Source organism: Salvelinus fontinalis, chromosome 7, assembly GCF_029448725.1.
Source record: "Salvelinus fontinalis isolate EN_2023a chromosome 7, ASM2944872v1, whole genome shotgun sequence".
Classification (NCBI taxonomy): domain Eukaryota; kingdom Metazoa; phylum Chordata; class Actinopteri; order Salmoniformes; family Salmonidae; genus Salvelinus; species Salvelinus fontinalis.
The window spans coordinates 55585940-55605366 of record NC_074671.1 but is presented as its reverse complement, the minus strand read 5'-3'; the positions used below and the strand labels follow the sequence as shown (position 1 = coordinate 55605366).

The window sequence follows — 19427 nt, the reverse complement described above, 5'->3', positions numbered from 1 at the left end:
ACCCAGGCCGTTTTTAGGTCCAATGTTTACGTATTTAGATTTCTGTATTTTTACATAAAAATGCTACATTTCCCGAAATCACCGAAAATGCTTCTTTTTTTAAATGGGTATTTCTCATTATATAAGCAGTGATTGATGACTTGATACTGATTTGCCAAATAAATGTATTTTTGATGTAACAGGTCAAACACAGCAACGACCTGCTTGGTGCTGGCGCAAGGTTTTCTATATCGCCTGACACCCGGTTGAGACTCTCCTTCCTGGTTGTAAGACGGATAATTACAGGAGGCAGGACGAAGGAGCCTCTCACTATTGGTCTTCGAGAAAGGAAGTCAGGACAACAGTAAGTAAACAAAGAGGTGTTAGCTAGTAGTAGTGGCAGAGATGGTTCTAACTAACCCGTTGTTCTATCTGTGGTAGTAGTATTGGCACAGACGAACGGGGAAACCTGTCTGGCCAAAATGAGGTGCAATAATTCCCCTGTCAGATCAGACAAACAGCACATTTTCACTTCTTTCCTGCCCGTGAAAGCAAAAGAGATTTCTGTCAGGCATGGCTACAGGCCGTCCAACAGTCTGAGTATGGTGTTGATACAGCACCTGAAGTCATTCACCAGTTGCGGTTATCAGTGTGCAGTGATCATTTTGTGGATACTGACTACAATGGGGACTGTTTGAAACAGTCTTCTGTTCCCACTGTCTTTCCATGGGGGACAAAGCTCCAGCCATTCCAGGTAAGTTAGGATGCTAGCTAGCTAGTTAGGTGGCTAACACCTGTTGCTAACGTTAGTCACTACACGTCATTTAGTACTCTATTTGTTTGTAATTCGCAAGTATTTTGTTTGGTACTCTAACGGTAATGTCATCCTGTCCTACTGACTGTTTGGTTTTTATGTGGCTTTGTGATGCAATTCCCCTTTCCATTCCGTTACTTAAACAATACTGATAACAATTCCCTTTTCCATTCCGTTACTTAAACAATACTGATAACAATTCCCTTTTCCATTCCGTTACTTAAACAATACTGATAACAATTCCCTTTTCCATTCCGTTACTTAAACAATACTGATAACAATTCCCTTTTCCATTACGTTACTTAAACAATACTGATAACAATTCCCTTTTCCATTACGTTACTTAAACAATTCTGATAACAATTCCCTTTTCCATTACGTTACTTAAACAATACTGATAACAATTCCATTTTCCATTATGTTACTTAAACAATACTGATAACAATTCCATTTTCCATTATGTTACTTATACAATACTGATAACAATTCCATTTTCCATTATGTTACTTATACAATACTGATAACAATTCCCTTTTCCATACTGTTACTCCACACTAGGTAGACAGTAGACTGTACCGTTACTCCACACTAGGTAGACAGTAGACTGTACTGTTACTCCACACTAGGTAGACAGTAGACTGTACCGTTACTCCACACTAGGTAGACAGTAGACTGTACTGTTACTCCACACTAGGTAGACAGTAGACTGTACTGTTACTCCACACTAGGTAGACAGTAGACTGTACTGTTACTCCACACTAGGTAGACAGTAGACTGTACCGTTACTCCACACTAGGTAGACAGTAGACTGTACTGTTACTCCACACTAGGTAGACAGTAGACTGTACCGTTACTCCACACTAGGTAGACAGTAGACTGTACTGTTACTCCACACTAGGTAGACAGTAGACTGTACTGTTACTCCACACTAGGTAGACAGTAGACTGTACCGTTACTCCACACTAGGTAGACAGTAGACTGTACCGTTACTCCACACTAGGTAGACAGTAGACTGTACCGTTACTCCACACTAGGTAGACAGTAGACTGTACTGTTACTCCACACTAGGTAGACAGTAGACTGTACTGTTACTCCACACTAGGTAGACAGTAGACTGTACCGTTACTCCACACTAGGTATACAGTAGACTGTACCGTTACTCCACACTAGGTAGACAGTAGATGATACTGTTACTCCACAGTAGGTAGACAGTAGACTGTACCGTTACTCCACACTAGGTAGACAGTAGACTGTACTGTTACTCCACACTAGGTAGACAGTAGACTGTACTGTTACTCCACACTAGGTAGACAGTAGACTGTACTGTTACTCCACACTAGGTAGACAGTAGACTGTACCGTTACTCCACACTAGGTAGACAGTAGACTGTACTGTTACTCCACACTAGGTAGACAGTAGACTGTACCGTTACTCCACACTAGGTAGACAGTAGACTGTACTGTTACTCCACACTAGGTAGACAGTAGACTGTACTGTTACTCCACACTAGGTAGACAGTAGACTGTACTGTTACTCCACACTAGGTCCACACTCCACAGTCGTGTGAAAAAGTTTGGGCACCCTTCTGAGGCAGCATATCAATTTACTCTGTCGTCACAGAAAATGATCACAGTGGCATGCCATTCATTTTCTAATAAAAGCTGAGTACTGGGGTATTGTCCAGACAAAGATGTTTAGTGTATCAATATTAAGTTGTATGAAATTAAATCAGATGTGAAAAATAGGCTATGCAAAAATGTGGGCACCCTTGTCATTCTGTTGATTTGAATACCTGTAACTACTTAGCACTGATTAATTGGAACACACAATTGGTTTGGTGAGCTCATTCAGCCTTGAACTTCATAGACAAGTGCATCCAATCACGAGAAAGGGTATTTAAGGTGGCCAATTGCAAGTTGTTGTTCTCTTTGACTCTCCTCTGAAGAGTGGCAACATGGGGGGCCTCAAAACAACTCTCAAATGACCTGAAAACAAAGATTGTTCAACATTATGGTTTAGAGGAAGGCTACAAAAAGCTATCGCAGAGATTTAAGCTGTCAGTGTCCACTGTGAGGAACATAGTGAGGAAATGGAAGACCACAGGCACAGTTCTTGTTAAGGCCAGAAGTGGCAGGCCAAGTAAAATATCGGAGAGGCAAAGGCGAAGGATGGTGAGAACGGTCAAAAACAGCCCACAGACCACCTCCAAAGACCTACAACATCATCTTGCTGCAGATGGTGTCACTGTGCATCGTTCAACAATTCAGCGCACTTTGCACAAGGAGAAGCTGTTTGGGAGAGTGATGCAGAAGAAGCCTTTTCTGCACACGCCACAAACAGAGTCGCTTGAGGTATGCAAACGCACATTTGGACAAGCCAGCTTCATTTTGGAATAAGGTGCTGTGGACTGATGAAACAAAGATTGAGTTATTTGGTCATAACAAGGGACGTTATGCATGGCGGCAAAAGAACACAGCGTTCCAAGAAAAACACTTGCTACCCACAGTCAAATTTGGTGGGGGTTCCATCATGCTGTGGGGCTGTGTGGCCAGTGCCGGTACTGGGAATCTTATTAAAGTTGAGGGTCGCATGGATTCCACTCAATATCAGCAGATTCTTGGGAATAACGTTGAAGAATCAGTCACAAAGTTGAAGTTACGCCGGCGCTGGATATTTCAACAAGACAACGACCCAAAACACTGCTCAAAATCTACCCGGGCATTTATGCAGAGGAACAAGTACAATGTTCTGGAATGGCCATCCCAGTCTCCAGACCTGAATATCATTGAGAATCTGTGGGATGATTTGAAGCGGGCTGTGCATGCTCGGCAACCATCAAACCTAACTGAACTGGAGATGTTTTGTAAGGAGGAATGTTCCGAAATACCTTCATCCAGAATCCAGACACTCGAGGCTATGGGAAGCATCTAGAGGCTGTTATTTTAGCAAAAGGAGGCTGTAACAAATATTGATGTGATTTTTTTTATTGGGGTGCCCAAATTTATGCACCTGTCTAATTTTGTTTTGATGCATATTGCACATTTTCTGTTAATCCAATAAACCTAATTTCACTACTGAAATATTACTGTGTCCATCAGTTATTTGATAGATCAAAATGAAATTGCTGATCCAAACACCCAATTATTTATAAAGGGAAAACATGGAAATTGTCAGGGGTGCCCAAACTTTTTCATACGACTGTAACTGACAATGCTTCACTGGAACAAGACCGTCTCTCTCTCTCTCTCACACACACACACACACACACACACACACACACACACACACACACACACACACACACACACACACACACACACACACACACACACACACACACACACACACACACACACACACACACACACACACACACACACACACACACACAGGTATCTGACAGGGTATCAGACACCTCTAGATAAAAGCATATATCTGTTTATATTTGTTTCCCTCAGGTTAAATCTGAATGCCCATGTGCCCCCCACAAATGAAGCTCTGAAGCAAAACCATTTCCCTAGAAGCTACCGTCAGGGCATCTGCAGCCAAGCAGAGTACATTGTGGAGCAAAACCGTCTTTCTCACACACACACACACACACACACACACCCTTAGCCGGACATCCAGCAAGATGCACTACAGTCTGGTGAGAGAGGGACTGGGGTGGCATTTGGGGATGTGGCAGAGACAAGCTGAGTTGGATAGAATGATTTGAAGAATATGAACAGTAGAAAGAATATTGCTTTTCATACGTTTTACAATGACCATGGTATGTTGTCCTCGTTTGTAGAAGGCTTCCACACCCAAGACCAAGACATGTTGTTGGCAGTCAGTCACCAGGTACAGTTGTCCCAGGGTCCAGGCTTTGGGAAGCCAGGCCAGTCAATATTTCTCAGGATTGTTTGTATCCTAACTGCTGCACACAAGTGGCTCTAACAATATTGGTATGTGTTGATCTAGAACAGCCTGCATGAGTCGATTGTGGAGAAACAGGACTTCTCCCACCTGTTACTGTCTCTACACCACTGTCCATGGTAGCTTGCTTACGAACAGAGCATAACTAATGCTGAGTGACAGTAATTGTTGTGTTATATAAACTGGGTGGTTCGAGCCCTGAATGCTGATTGGCTGAAAGCCGTGGTATATCAGAACGTATAGCACGGTATGACCAAACATTTATTTCTACTGCTCTAATTACGTTGGTAGCCAGTTTATAATAGCAATAAAGCACCTCAGGGGTTTGTGATATATGGACAATATACCACGGCTAAGGGCTGTATCCGGGCACTCCGCGTTGCATCTCGCATAAGAACAGCCCTTAGCCGTAGTATATTGGCCATATACCACATCCCCACGTTCCTTATTGCTTAATTATATGTTTTACAATATCTTTATAGCTTATTATGTGTTTAAAGTCTTTATTTAAAAAATTTGGAATACAATGTTATTTCTTTGACACATTTATTTGTATACTATGTCGTGAGCCTCCTCTACTTCCTGGAATCCAACGTAGCTTGGGGTCAGGGCATTTAGATGGAATTGCCGCGACCACACAGGCTTGGAGTCCCCAGGATTGGCCTCGACCGAGACGTTCTCCCCTCAGCATCCACTCCAAAGTGATCCAGTAGGAAAGCAATTTGTATTGTCAAAACTACAGAGAAAATAACGAAATCACAATGTTATATACAACAATCAAAAGAACAAATAAGTCTAGGCCTATACAACATCAAATATAACAATGGGCTTGGGGGTCATTAGGCTTGTTCATTTCAAAGCCATATTGATGATGGCACAAAATGATTGACAGCTCTCTTGCCTTATAGACTTGAAGTCTGTATGGCCAAGTCATTGTTGAAAAGGTGAGGCTGTTTGTCTTCCTCTTTAGTATGTGGGTTTACAGGCTAGTCAATATATTAGTGGTGTAAACGCTAGACTGGCAATTGCAGCATAAAAAACCTGTGGTGGAAAAATGGTCATACTTAAGTAAAAGTAAAGATATCTTAATTGAAAATTACTCAAGTAAAAGTGAACATCACCCAGTAAAATACTACTTGAGTAAAGGTCTAAAAGTATTTGGTTTTATTTACTTTTAAGTATCAAAGGTAAATGTAATTGCTAAAATATACTTAGGTATCAAAGGTAAAAATAGAAATCATTTCAAATTCCTTATATTAAGCAACCCAGATGGCACCATTTTCGTGCACACCTCTCAGACATAATTTACAGACAAAGCATGTGTTTAGTGAGTCCACCAGATCAGAGGCAGCATTTAAAATGTTACAAATACTTTTGGGCGACAGGGAAAATTTATGGAGTAGAAAGTACATTATTTTATTTAGGAATGTAGTGAAGTAAAAGTAAAAGTTGTCCAAAATATAAATAGTAAAGTACAGATACCCCAAAAAATGACTTAAATAGTACTTTAAAATATTTTTACTTAAGTAATTTACACCACTGCATTTTGTTCACTAACACTATTGACTTTATACTTCTTATAGTGTTTGGTAATATACAATATTGATTATTTAGACCATATTGTGAAGTGGGCATCCCATGCATTCTATTCACGTGGCACATCCTCTCATTCTAGACACAGTTTACCTAGTTGATCTAACTTCAAGGGGAGACTACAGTAGCCAGTCACAGTTACATTATGGAGTGTAGGCAGGTTACTAGAAAATACAGTTGGGTATCATTAGCTAGCTATTCATTTGCATCTTAGGGAATAATAAAATATATCCCAATTTCCAAAACACTTACACTTTTAGAGAGCTTCCCATTTGGGCTGTCAGGTGTGGCAAGTACTTCCAGTTGATCCAGAGCATTCTGAAAAACGTCTCCAGAACCCCAGGATTGATGTTTACACACACAGGTCCTGTTCTTCTGCATCGTCGGTCTGATGCTCGACCTCCTCCATGATGTGAATCAGACGATCCCGGGGGTGGAATTAGCTTATAAACTACATCTAAATACTCAAGCAATGGACCTAGAAACTGTCTGGGGTGGTGACAAATGGTCAGGCAAGCGTTATAACCGTCCCAGAAGTGTTTCTGGGTGAACTTCCCCTTTAAGGCCCGCACAAACTGTATGATTTTAGCCGTCTTCTGCCACAGTTTTGCCGTCCCAGCAAAATGTGGATGTTGCGGGCTAATTCTTAGGAAACGAATTAGCCCCCAACGACGGTCGGACGTCTTGAAAATGATTTCTAGATGTATATTTGTACGTTTTTTCCGAACATGCGTGGATCAAATGCACCGTTACAGTTGACGTAGTCTGCGTCGGCTGATGTAGCCTCGCAAGCCAACGACAGAATGTGACAACACAACTGAAGCAAATTGTACAATCTAACCAGGCTGATATCAACATTTTAACTTGGCAACATCGCACAGTGTGACATTTAGTCATCGTAAAAGACTGAAACTGAGAGAGAGAGAGAGAGAGAGAGATCACAATGGAAAAGTATGCGCATTCCTCTCAGGATACACATTCCACTGTGTGTTGGAATATATCCTCAGAATGCCTGGTCTCCCTTAGTGTGGGTGTGTGAGCGTGCATGTATGTGAGACAAAGGAAGGGCCGAGAGTTAATCCGTTAGAATAATATGGAATTAGTCCCAAAGAGTGGAGAGGACATTGCAGTGAAGTGGGAATGGAACTGGCACGCACACACCTATGTATAGGCTACACATACAAATCCTGAGGCCTGATTGAGGAAGAGGAATTTGACCTTGTGACCCCAGGCTGGGGGAGGTGTGTGTGTGTGTGTGTGTGTGTGTGTGTGTGTGTGTGTGTGTGTGTGTGTGTGTGTGTGTGTGTGTGTGTGTGTGTGTGTGTGTGTGTGTGTGTGTGTGTGTGTGTGTGTGTGTGTGTGTGTGTGTGTGTGTGTGTGTGTGTGTGATGATTTGTGGGGGGTCCTGCTTGGGGGCAAGGAGGGGCATAGAAAAAGAAAATGGGAAAGGGGGAAGAGAGAGGAGAGGTGGAAATGACAGAGGTATGTAAGTAGGGGAGGAGGGGGTGTGGCATGGCCTGGTTGATGCTAATGTTTCTACCCTATCATTATAACGATGTATTGAGTTATTGCAGCAATTTAGCATCAATTTATATTTACTTTTGAAGAAGATTTAACAGGATACTGACACACACAAACACACACATACACATCTGTGAAACACACACCTGCATAAAACATCCATTAAGAGCAGATGGAACTTTCCATAGCCATGCTAACACGCCTAGCATGCTAATGCAGGCACGAAAATGTGAGTTATGTCACAGATGTGTGTGTGTGTATGTGTGTACTAATGTAGGCATGCTCAGTCACTAAGACCAACGAGACAAACACACGTTTACCTTCCGCCGTTAGCGGCTAGGCTAGGAGAAGCTAATGTTGCTAGCCATGAGGGACATATTAATAACATAGCTACGCTAGGAAAAGCTAACACTGTCAGCAATGAAAATCATTACAATAATGCAGGAGGATGTTAGCTGCAATGCTAGGAGAAGCTAACACTGCTAGCTAGTCCCAACGTCTACAGTGCCAGCCATAGGATACGGTAGAGTTCTCTTCATGGTCTGAGAGAGACATAGAGCCCTGCATCCCCAAGGAGGACACAGGGGACAAGAGAAAGAGGGAGGAAAGGAGAGGGGGAGAGGGAGGGTTTGAAAGGAGGGGTTGAAAGACTTCTTTTATCTCTGTCTAAATCAACTGTCAACAATACAGGAAATCACCAAGAGGAGAAAAGGAGAGATGGGAGGGGAAATAGGGGGGAAAAGAGGGAGGAGGAGAGACTTGGGGAAGGGGAGGAGGAGAGAGGTGGGGAGGGGGAGGTGAAAAGAGAGAGGGAGAAATAGAAAGAAAAGGAGAAAGAGAAAGAGGAGGGTAAATATTACAGGTCTGTGCCAAGTCAACATAAGCGCTGGGATCCTTCAACAACGATCTAGTCTTCAGAGTGTGTGTGTGTGTGTGTGTGTGTGTGTGTGTGTGTGTGTGTGTGTGTGTGTGTGTGTGTGTGTGTGTGTGTGTGTGTGTGTGTGTGTGTGTGTGTGTGTGTGTGTGTGTGTGTGTGTGGAGGAAATGAAAGAAGATAAAGAGAAGGCCTCTGTCTGTGAATCAGATGGAACCTTGCTGTGAATGCTCTGTTGTTCGGTCAATGGGGACAAAATAGGGAGGAGAACCACTCAGCACAGTGGCGGGCAGTGGAGGCTGGGACATCATTGGCTATCAGCTTGGTCTGGGGTTCTGAGAATGTCAAGACAATTATCCTTCAACACACACACTGAACCTAACACAGTCTCCCTGAACACACACACACACACTCCTGACACAAAGTCGGCTGGGCGGTATACCGTATTTTACTATATACCGGTATTTATGCACGGACCGGTTTGGGGTTGTACTTTACCTTCATAACGGTATTTTAATGGTCGGTTTGTTAAATGTGATACGCCGTGTATAACGTCCATTTTTATAGTTTACTCCACTACTTGAGTCATCCCTCTCCGCTCTCTCTCTCTCCATGCTGCTTTCCACCCAGACCTAGTCCCACCCTGTTACTCAAGGAGAACATTTGTTGTTGCTTGAACACAAGACACTTTCGTTCAGTCTGCATGGTCAATGCAACACATGTAACAACGTTGTTTCCACTGATCTTAATATAAATCCACAAGAGGTCTATAATTACAATATCAGTTTGTGTTTCTTACATCTGCAAACAGCTAGTTTGTATTTTCTCAACAAGTTAAGCTAAAACGTGTTAGCCACTAATGCTAATCGCTAGTTAGCTGGCTAGCTAATCATCAAGTTTTATCAAGTTTATTTTATATAGCCCTTCGTACATCAGCTAATATCTCGAAGTGCTGTACAGAAACCCAGCCTAAAACCCCAAACAGGGGTAGCAATGCAGGTGTAGAAGCACGGTGGCTAGGAAAAACTCCCTAAAAAGGCCAAAACCTAGGAAGAAACCTAGAGAGGAACCAGGCTATGAGGGGTGGCCAGTCCTCTTCTGGCTGTGCCGGGTGGAGATTATAACAGAACATGGCCAAGATGTTCAAAATGTTCATAAGTGACAAGCATGGTCAAATAATAATCAGGAATAAATGTCATTTGGCTTTTCTAATAAAACTACTGAGTCAGAGCAAACGTAGCTAGCTAATACAGCCTGACATCAGTACTGGTGGAGCCTTAAATTAGCATGTTGTTTGTGCAACAGTGTCTTCTAAATCAATGAGGAATAGGGGAACCATTAATATGTTGGCTATATGAATAAAGATGTAATGTAGCCAAAGATTATAGGGTCCCCTTGGAAACACTGAACATCACTATGGTTCCTACCCTGTCACAATAGCTCGTCCATGGCATTTTAATTTGTTGTCATGTCAAACAGCACTGTATTCAAAGTCCCCACTATTATTTATATTCTAACTATTGAATTATAGTAAACATTCTATTTCCACGATTCCAAAAGTCCACCCAAGTTTTTTGATCTAAATCGCAATTGCAACATTTGGTTAAAAATAAGGCCTAGTATTTTTGCCCATATCGTGGCAGTGTGGAAGTGATCTCAAATTAATCCAGAAATTGATGGAAATGCAGGAAATTATTTTAGGTTGATGTTGAATTGAACAGTAAAACAACCTGAATGGAGAAAGACCCATTGAAATCATTTAGAATATATGTGTTGCCATCCTAGGGTCACGTACTACTCATAAAGCAAATTTAGCAGTTTTATTAATCAAAAAAACATAAAATACTGTCAAAAACCGTCATACTGTTAAACATTTGAAAAATACCATGACATGATATTTTGGCCATATCGCCCAGCCCTACCTTGGATAAGTAAACCTTTAAAATGCCACTTTAACCAAGAGGTATATTTATTTAACTTAAATACATTAAAGTCATACTTCATCAGCTGGTTAACCCCTGGTAGTTATCCTGTGTGTGTGTGTGTGTGTGTGTGTGTGTGTGTGTGTGTGTGTGTGTGTGTGTGTGTGTGTGTGTGTGTGTGTGTGTGTGTGTGTGTGTGTGTGTGTGTGTGTGTGTGTGTGTGTGTGTGTAAAATTAATTCAAGATTAATTCAAAAATGTGTCATTATTCCACTGAACAAATACATCCAAGTCAGACTTGGATCCTGTTCAGTCTGTTTCAGGAAGTACCCATGTGTTGCATCTCTAGGTTCCAGACCTTTTTGAGGACATCTCTCTCCTGTCCATTCCAGATGCTAACCACATGACCTCAGTGGAAAAGAATGCTTCTCCCAGTGTGACCAATGAGAAGTCTCAGCCACAGGAAGCAGGAAGCTGCTGCCAGCTGACAAGACCAGACCGCCCACACGGTCCTATGGTGGCCTGCAAGGCTCTGACAGAGACAGGCCTAAAGTCTGTAGTGTCCCCCACACACACATACACACCTGTAGCCAGTTTAGGAACGAAAACCCCTATCCAGCCATGCTAGCGCCAAAACACCTCCAGGACAATCACCTTCTAGTCATGATGGCAATAGGAAAGTTACAGTTTTGTTATTGTTACTGATGTTATTCTAGTGTGGATTCCTATCATGTTACTGTTGTTATTGTTATGTTATTGTAAGGATGTTCCTGATAAGCAACACCTCATGGGAGGATAGACTGCTGCTGAAATCTGCACACACACACACACACACACACACACACACACACACACACACACACACACACACACACACACACACACACACAGACACACACACACACACACACGATAGAACAGTTGATACAACACCTGACAACCATATGCCAATACCTCAACACAAAAATTAAATCATTAAATCATTATAATTATATAGCTGACAGGCTACATATTAGGATTTTATGGGTCACAAACACAGGAGTTCTTCCAAAGATGTAAAACTCTTCCAAACGTAATCTATAACTGTAGAAGTCAGATTCACTGCAAATCACAGACACGGATTTTTCCCGAGAGAGAGTCTGAGACGTCCCTATTCCAGGATAAAATCACACTCACAGCACACAGAAGGCCACATCAGCCTTACAGCAAAGGAATGTCATCTGACGTCATCTATTTGGGATCGGATTTCTCATATTTTCTGTACGATGGTGTGTGTGTGTGCGCGTATGTGCGTGTTTGTTACTTGTGTTATTTTTCTCCAATTTAGCCTCTAGATCCAGCGTTCGCAACTCAACGAAATGGCAGTATTATCAGAACGACATAACGTTATACCGGCTATATAACTCAACGAAATGGCAGTATTATCAGAACGACATAACGTTATACCGGCTATATAACGGTGACACAACACCCTTGGGATAATGACAAGCATATCCCATAATAGCCTAAAATGAAGTTAGCTTGTAGCCTATTTAAAACTAAGTTTCCTTTCAACTAAGGGTATCAACTCATCGGCGAAAAATGAAAAACGTTTTCTAAATAATAAAGTGAAGCATCGATTTCAAAAAGTCTGACAACAATAGGCCTGTCGTTTGGAAACAAAATCATTAAGCACATGAAATAACTGCATTGGACGTCCACGTCTGCAGAGAGAGAGAGAGAGAGAGAGAGAGAGAGAGAGAGCAGACAGGCAGGCTTACTGGAATGCCAGGCTATGCTGGAGTTGAGACCCCTCTCCTCTTCTGACACAGTATCCTCTCTTCAATCCGCTACAAACTACACACAGTCTAGGAAAAGTGCGTTGTGATCGTACAATAACAATTCACCATCGGTAATATCATTCATGCAATAAAGAGCTACATTGTGTCCCTCCATTTCACTATTTCATAACCCCTGCCAAAACGTCACATCAGCATCTTGCAATCCAATTATTTTTTTCTTGAAGTAAAACAGACATACTTCGCTTTGATCAATTAAAACAGTGTTTTTAAACAGAGACAACTGGGCCTGAAGATTGTTGTGTAAAGAACAGAGAAAGAAAGAGAAACGAAGAGAGTTTTAGCCTGTTACGCACTCACTTCTTCAACGTCAGTCTCTGCGAAGACGAAAAAACATTATTTCGCAAAACAGCAGAAATGGCCCACAACGCAAACAAAATCATCCAAACGATATCACATTCCCATATAACTGCGATATAAAAACCAAAACGTTAATGGCCACGTTTTTTTAAAACTTTCCACGCAGTTTCGGACACGAAGTTTAAAAAAATCCCTAAAAGTTTCGATTCCCCCCCTCAGCCAGTTTTCCCTTTTCCTCTCCTCTCGCCAGCTCACCGAGACAGTCTGCCGGCGTCACAGCTCCATAAGCAAGCACTCACACAATCCCCCAAAACTTCTTAACTCACAGTTTAATACGATGTACTATTCTAATAAGTAGTTTTAACATGTAACAGAAAAACATAAAAGTGTAGAATAGAACTCACCTCACTGCAATAAAATAATCTTGAAACAGACGTTCGCTGCTGTGTGTTAATTTTTCTCCAGGGCTGGTTGTTGGATCCCCCTGCCTAGACTCTGCCCGCGCAGCGCGCTCTCCGGGACAATCAAAGCTGTCAATCAAACCCTGCGGCGGCACATGGATGCTAAGCCCGCCCATTTCTACCGTAATACCTTCTATACCACGCATACCCACTTCTACTGTAGTATGTATGGTGCTGTGTGTATCTGAGAGTAGGGCCTAGATTCAACCCGTTGTGCTGCAGATCCACTGTTTAGCGCGATTGAAATTTAAATCTCAGGCCCTCAGATACTGCATTCACGGTAAAACGCAGCATATATCGGCTCAATCGGAAATAACCTTTTCATTTCAATCATTGTTGAATCAGGCCTAGAGCTAGACTTACTTCTGGTGGCAGAAGTGTTTTACCGTGAATGCAGTATCCGAACATTGCCTTTAAATCAAACGCGCTAAACAGTGGATCTGCAGCACAACGGGTTGAATCTAGGCCCTACTCTCAGATACACACAGCACCATACTTCAGTAGAAGTTAGTATGCGTGGTATCAGGGGCGAAAATCTGAGATCAACCTTGGAGGGGACAATTACATTAAATTTTCTCAAGAGCAATTCCTGAGGGGGACACCAAAAGTAGTGCTGTAACACATAGCATACGTTGTTAAATGTATATTGAGGAACCATAATTCCTACAACTGGATAATTGATAGGTACAGTAGTTAACTGAAGGGTTTTCCCAACTTGTTCAAATGTTTAAATCATTATAATTCTACTACTAATAATAGTTATAGCAGTGCTCCTTACCAGTCCAGTATGTATGCAGGTATTCGTACTTACAACCAGCAATATCAAGAAAGGTCAGTAGGTGACAATGGTACTGTACACTGTATGGGTGTAGTTTTCATAAATACAATGAACATGGTGTGATCACATCTAAAAGAATCTCCATTGAGAACCATCACAAAGTTGGTCTCCGTATTGAATTGACCTTTTAATTTGACTTTTTCTGATACATTTATATAGTCATTAAATATGTCCACCTGGCCTGAGTCTATTACAATATCTTTGCAAGAACAAAAAGCTTAAAATAAGTACAGTTCTAAAAGCAAAATAACTACTTCAATGAAAAACCCAAATAAATCAACCAAAATATCCTTCAGTCAGTGTCTCAACTCTTCAAACAGCAGCTATGGACAAGTATGTCGCACAAAGCACGCAATTTTAAATAAAATAACATGAAATAAATCATTTGTAAGTGTACTGAAAACTACTAAACAAAAGAACAACTATCAATTACACCATGGGTTCTCAAACAGGGGTCCATGGACTAATTGCAAGGAGTCCGTGAAATAAAAAAGTGTAATGAATGTAGTCAGTACCACAAGGTTTCCAGTAAGTTTACATATAATATAGAGGGGGTGGAGGTCCCTGAGGACCGCTCAAAACCTTGCCTGCCTTGCCTCAAAATATGCAGGGGTTCCAGTACCCCAAAAAGGTTGAGAACCACTGCTATACACACTACTGAACAAAAGAACCGAGCATATGTTTGCGGGTTTCCTCAACAACACATCAGTTGGCACTTTCGCAATGCCCTCGCCTGTTGTCTCCGACACCCTGTATAGCCCAATAAACTCCTTGTGAGGGACATGGTCATGGTCAACATAACGCAGACAGACATTCTCCTGTTCAGCACCAGAGACATCTTGAGTACCATCAACAATTAATGAAAATTGTACAATCGGAAGAGACCTAATCTCAGCTGCAATGCCTCGAATGACTATTGGCCATGATGTTCAGAATTTCATTCTGTGCTTTGGGGCCTGTGTACATTGTGGTACGCTCTGTTAACCACTTCAGTAAAATGGGATCATCCTCTTCTGCCCTAAGTTTCAAAATCTGGTATAAATTCCCACTGTCATCCGTGTGGCCTCTAAAGGCTTGTCCCTGTCTTACTACATGCCGCACCGAACTAACAATTTTCATCAAGCAATGCCTTGCGTCATCCTGCTGTTTACCCCACGCGCTGGACATAACTGGACACTGATTGGATTTAGCTGGTGTGCTGTTACAATTACAAAGTGGCGGTGGGTTTGGCAATTTTGATGTGCTGTGAATTTTTCAATGCCTTTTCTCCAGTTCCTAAATCCTGCACTAACGAAGGCAGCATCAACTCTTTGGCCAAAAGATGGCTGGCTTGAAAACCCTTGGCTACAGTGAAAACACAACACTCCTTTTATTGATGGATTATAATGTAGCCAGGGGAAATCGCGAAACCATCTCTCTTGAAACGTCAACACTCTGTTGGCAAGAGTTTGCGGTTCTATAAATTGTGGGTGTGGCTGATATGGTTTTGTGCCATCACTGTGGTAACTGGACAATGCTGTGCCACTGTCCCCTATACTGGTGCTGCTGGCAACAAGGGTGACACTTGGTCCTGCCGTGGCTGTGACACTGTCCTCTGAAGTCTCTCTCCCTGGCTCTTTCCCTTTCACCACCCTAACTGACTCAGTCTGTCTCCTAGAAAATAAATAAGGTGTTTGCCGTACTCCGAACTATCGGTACCCAAAACTACACAATTAATCACAACAGCAATACCATTGCCGTAAACAAATCTTAGTTTAGTCACCAGATTAAGTTGAGAGTGGGGGTATCCATGGCATTTTCCAATTATGTCCCTATTTTACAAGTCAAAAAAATTGAGAACCTTTCATAATGTTGCCAAACAAAGAATCAACAAACTTACCTGAGACTCCCTGTCTGCCAATCTGTCCCTGCATATCTGTCCCCAGCTCTGCTGTCTGTGTGCCATCTGTTGCCTGCTCTGCCTAATGACATCATTGTGAAACATTTCCATTAGCATTTTACTTCTTTCTCATGAACATTTTATCAACTAGTCTTTGAGATATTAGGATACTAGAGTTTTTACTATGCGTTTTGGTGTACTGACAAATACTCTGATGTCTGTCTTCTTACTTTTTTCTGCCATTTTTCTACCTGGCTGGCTGGCTGGCCTAGCTGCACACACACACATTTACACAACACATGCTGCAACCTTTTGTAATTTAAATAGTTTGTTTCATATTGGCTGGCTTCCAACAATAGCTGAATTTGTAAAGCTAGCGAGCACCAATTCCGTTTCTGTGTGTTTGCTATAATCTTTGCTACCTGGTTAAATAAAGGTGAAATAAAATAAAATAAAAAAAGTTCACTAGCGACAATTTATCTTTTGCAACGAGACCATTATATATATTTAAGACAATGGTAGAAGAGAGTGTAGTTCTGTTCTGTTCAGTTTGGACTTCAGTTTATTGCTAACCTTATCACAGGGACGTCGAAGCACTACAGCTGCATATTGATCTTGGAATAAACTGACGATAGCAAAGATTCCATCTTTGACGACGCCACATAAATGGAATAGGTACTAGCTAGCTTGATAGTTAATGTTTGCTTCAGTTTGCGCGCTAGCTCTGCAAATTCAGCTAGTGTGTGAACCCTGCCAACATAAAAATAAATAAATAACATTGCTATGGACCTGCTATGGATTGACTGGATTAACCTCACGTCAGTTACGTACATGTCCCTTTCGGACAGTAGATACGAACCCTTTATTACCTTGCCAGCTAAAGAACTGGCAGTGGATCAAACCATTGTGAGGCAAAGGGCGGGGGGGGTCGCAATCTTTTGAAATTTAAATGCGCTATTAAGTGTCTATAATCAGCACAAGTGTTTTCATTGCGTATTATTAATATTATTGAAATTACATAGTTATGTTTACAGTGATATATTGGGGGGGACAAATCATATTTTTCCCAAGATGGGGGGGTCGTGTCCCCCCCGTCCCCCCTGGAATTTCCGCCTATGCGTGGTATAGAAGGTATTACGGATTTAGTGTTGCAGGGAGTAGTGCTCTCTAGCCCCATTCAGCTCAATCTCTCTCTCGAAATCAACCTGTCAAATTGGTGGCAGAGGTGAGACGGGCTTTGTAGGAGCATACCTGTTGGCATATGGGGCTCGTCTTAATGCGGGGCAGGAGCAAAAGCCTGCAGCGGTCTCCAGGTAAATGATTATGTAACCGGCCCAATGTGGGTAATCCTGCAGGAGGGTTGGCCAGCCCTGGTCTAGAAATAAAGAGGATATGAAACCTTTGTATTACATAGAACGTCTGTTGTACTGCACATGACTCATCTATTGTGTGGATGATGAATGTGTTATTGTACACCTGCCCAGGGACTGCATGGGGACCAAAATGACCTGTTGGTTATCTGGTACAATGCATCAGATTCAGCCTCTGAGATGTTTTCAATGTGCATGGTCTCAAATAAACATAACAATAAAACTGTATTGTTTGTAGCCATGTGTCATAACTCAACAGAACAACATTATACACCACCGCTTTGAACATGAGCTGCAGAATCACTCTTGGCAATTTATGTTAGAAAACATTCCAATGCACTTCATTAGTGACACATAAAAATGCCTGAGAAATAAATCCTATTAATTTATCTCTAGTAGCCTATTTAGACTCTGTAAACCTACCTACCTGGTGCTCACCCTCAGGCAGTTTGAAGAGTTACAAAGATCAAAATGCCATTCATACTATTTAGACTATTTGTGGTAGATAAAATGACATAGGCACTTTGACATTGAACAAAGGTCACTGCTTGCATTGAATAAATATTGTTGCATTCCTCTCGGCTCCGTTGGTTGCAGTGCGGACAGAATTCGGGTTTATCTTGGGGGGTATTTGCATGTTTGTTTGCCACTCTCCCTCACCCTCTCTCTCTCGCTCTAATCATGTACCCCCTGTCCCTGTATCTCTTTGATGAGTGGAAAGCATTGACATATGACATCGTAGAAGACATATTAAGAGCTGTGTGTGCAGAGATACCCCCTCCTATTGATCTAGCGCTGGAATTGTCGGAGTTCAAAGGAGTCATCCGTACCCTGACAAGAACAGACAAGCCCTCTCTCTCTTTCTTTCGCTCTGTCAGAGCAGCTGGTCAGGACATCACACCCTGACGCCTGAACTATTTCTAGTGTGTACGTGTGTGTACTTGTGTATCCGTGTGTGTACGCGTGCGTATGCTTGTGTGTGTACGTGTGCGGATGTATGTTCGTATGTGAGTGGGACATCTGCTTATGAATGGGACCACTTGTATTGAATCACGTAGTCTTCCAGTATGTCAGAGGCTGAAATAGTGAACTCTGTTGTGAACTGGGTGTCTTTTGGGATCGATCTGAGAGTGGTCTGTAGTAGGTCCACATTCAGAGTGTGTTTCTAGCTCTAAATCTGGAGTGGCACACTAATCCATATAGGATTGGCCTAAAGCAGTGCACTAGTACATAGAAGGGCATTGCAGACACACATTCAATCTGTTCTAGTATGTCTAGATCTGTCCTGGCCACATTGCTCTTCATTCCATGAGTTCCTGCCCAGAGTTCTAACCTCATGTCGTCATGCCGCCCCCACATATTAGATAATGGGAAATCGCCTGTGTGTGTGTGTGTGTGTGTGTGTGTGTGTGTGTGTGTGTGTGTGTCAGGTCCATATTTGAGAAGAGGCATTTGTTTCACAGTTGTTTCCCTGAATTGCCAAACAGGCTTATCTCATCTCTCTCTCTCTCCATCTCTCTAACCCCATTTGGGTAAATGTTAGTGTCACAGTGGAGTCTGTTCCAAAGCATATATTTGGCTGTGTGTGTATGTGTATGTATGTGTGTGTATGTATGTGTATGTGTGTGTGTGTGTTCATCAAAGGGAGAACGGAACCCTATTATGACATCAAGGTCGATGACATCACTGCGGACTGGGTGTTGGTTGGCGGTCTGGAATGTGTGTGACTAAGGGGGAGGGGCTTTAAAGTCAAGGCTGGGATCTCATTGGCTATCGGCTTCGTCTGGGGTTCTGTAAATTTCAAGACAATCATCATTCAACACAAACATGCACAGACACACGGGAGAGGAGCACCATAACATTACTGTGTAGTTACTACTGTGAGCCACAGGGGTGAACCACAGGAGAGGGACATTCTGAGACTAAAGAGGCCATCCTACTGATGCTTACTCAAAGTATTAACTATGTACTATGACTAAGCATGCTACCTACTATTTAGAACGCACTGTTTAGTCAAATCTATCTATACAAAATTGCACAAAAAAACTAAACATGAAAATGTTTGTTTGACGCACTATTGTGTTGCACAATCGTGTTGTACCCCGCCATTCATTTTTTCTCTCC

At 42.1% G+C, this 19427-nt stretch overlaps 1 protein-coding gene across 2 annotated transcripts in view; it reads right to left on the bottom strand.

The window, feature by feature from the left end:
• LOC129859779 (fibronectin type III domain-containing protein 3B-like) overlaps positions 1-13259 on the bottom strand; it is a 131045-nt gene extending 117786 nt beyond the window's left edge. Inside the window, exon 1 of one of the 2 annotated variants that reach the window (XM_055929888.1) lies at positions 13160-13259. The gene's annotated coding sequence lies outside the window, so the exon portion shown is untranslated. Of the gene's footprint in view, positions 1-12755; positions 12982-13159 lie in introns of those variants that run through there. The other variant, XM_055929889.1, reaches the window with a different exon arrangement.
• Positions 13260-19427: the final 6168 nt, after the last annotated feature.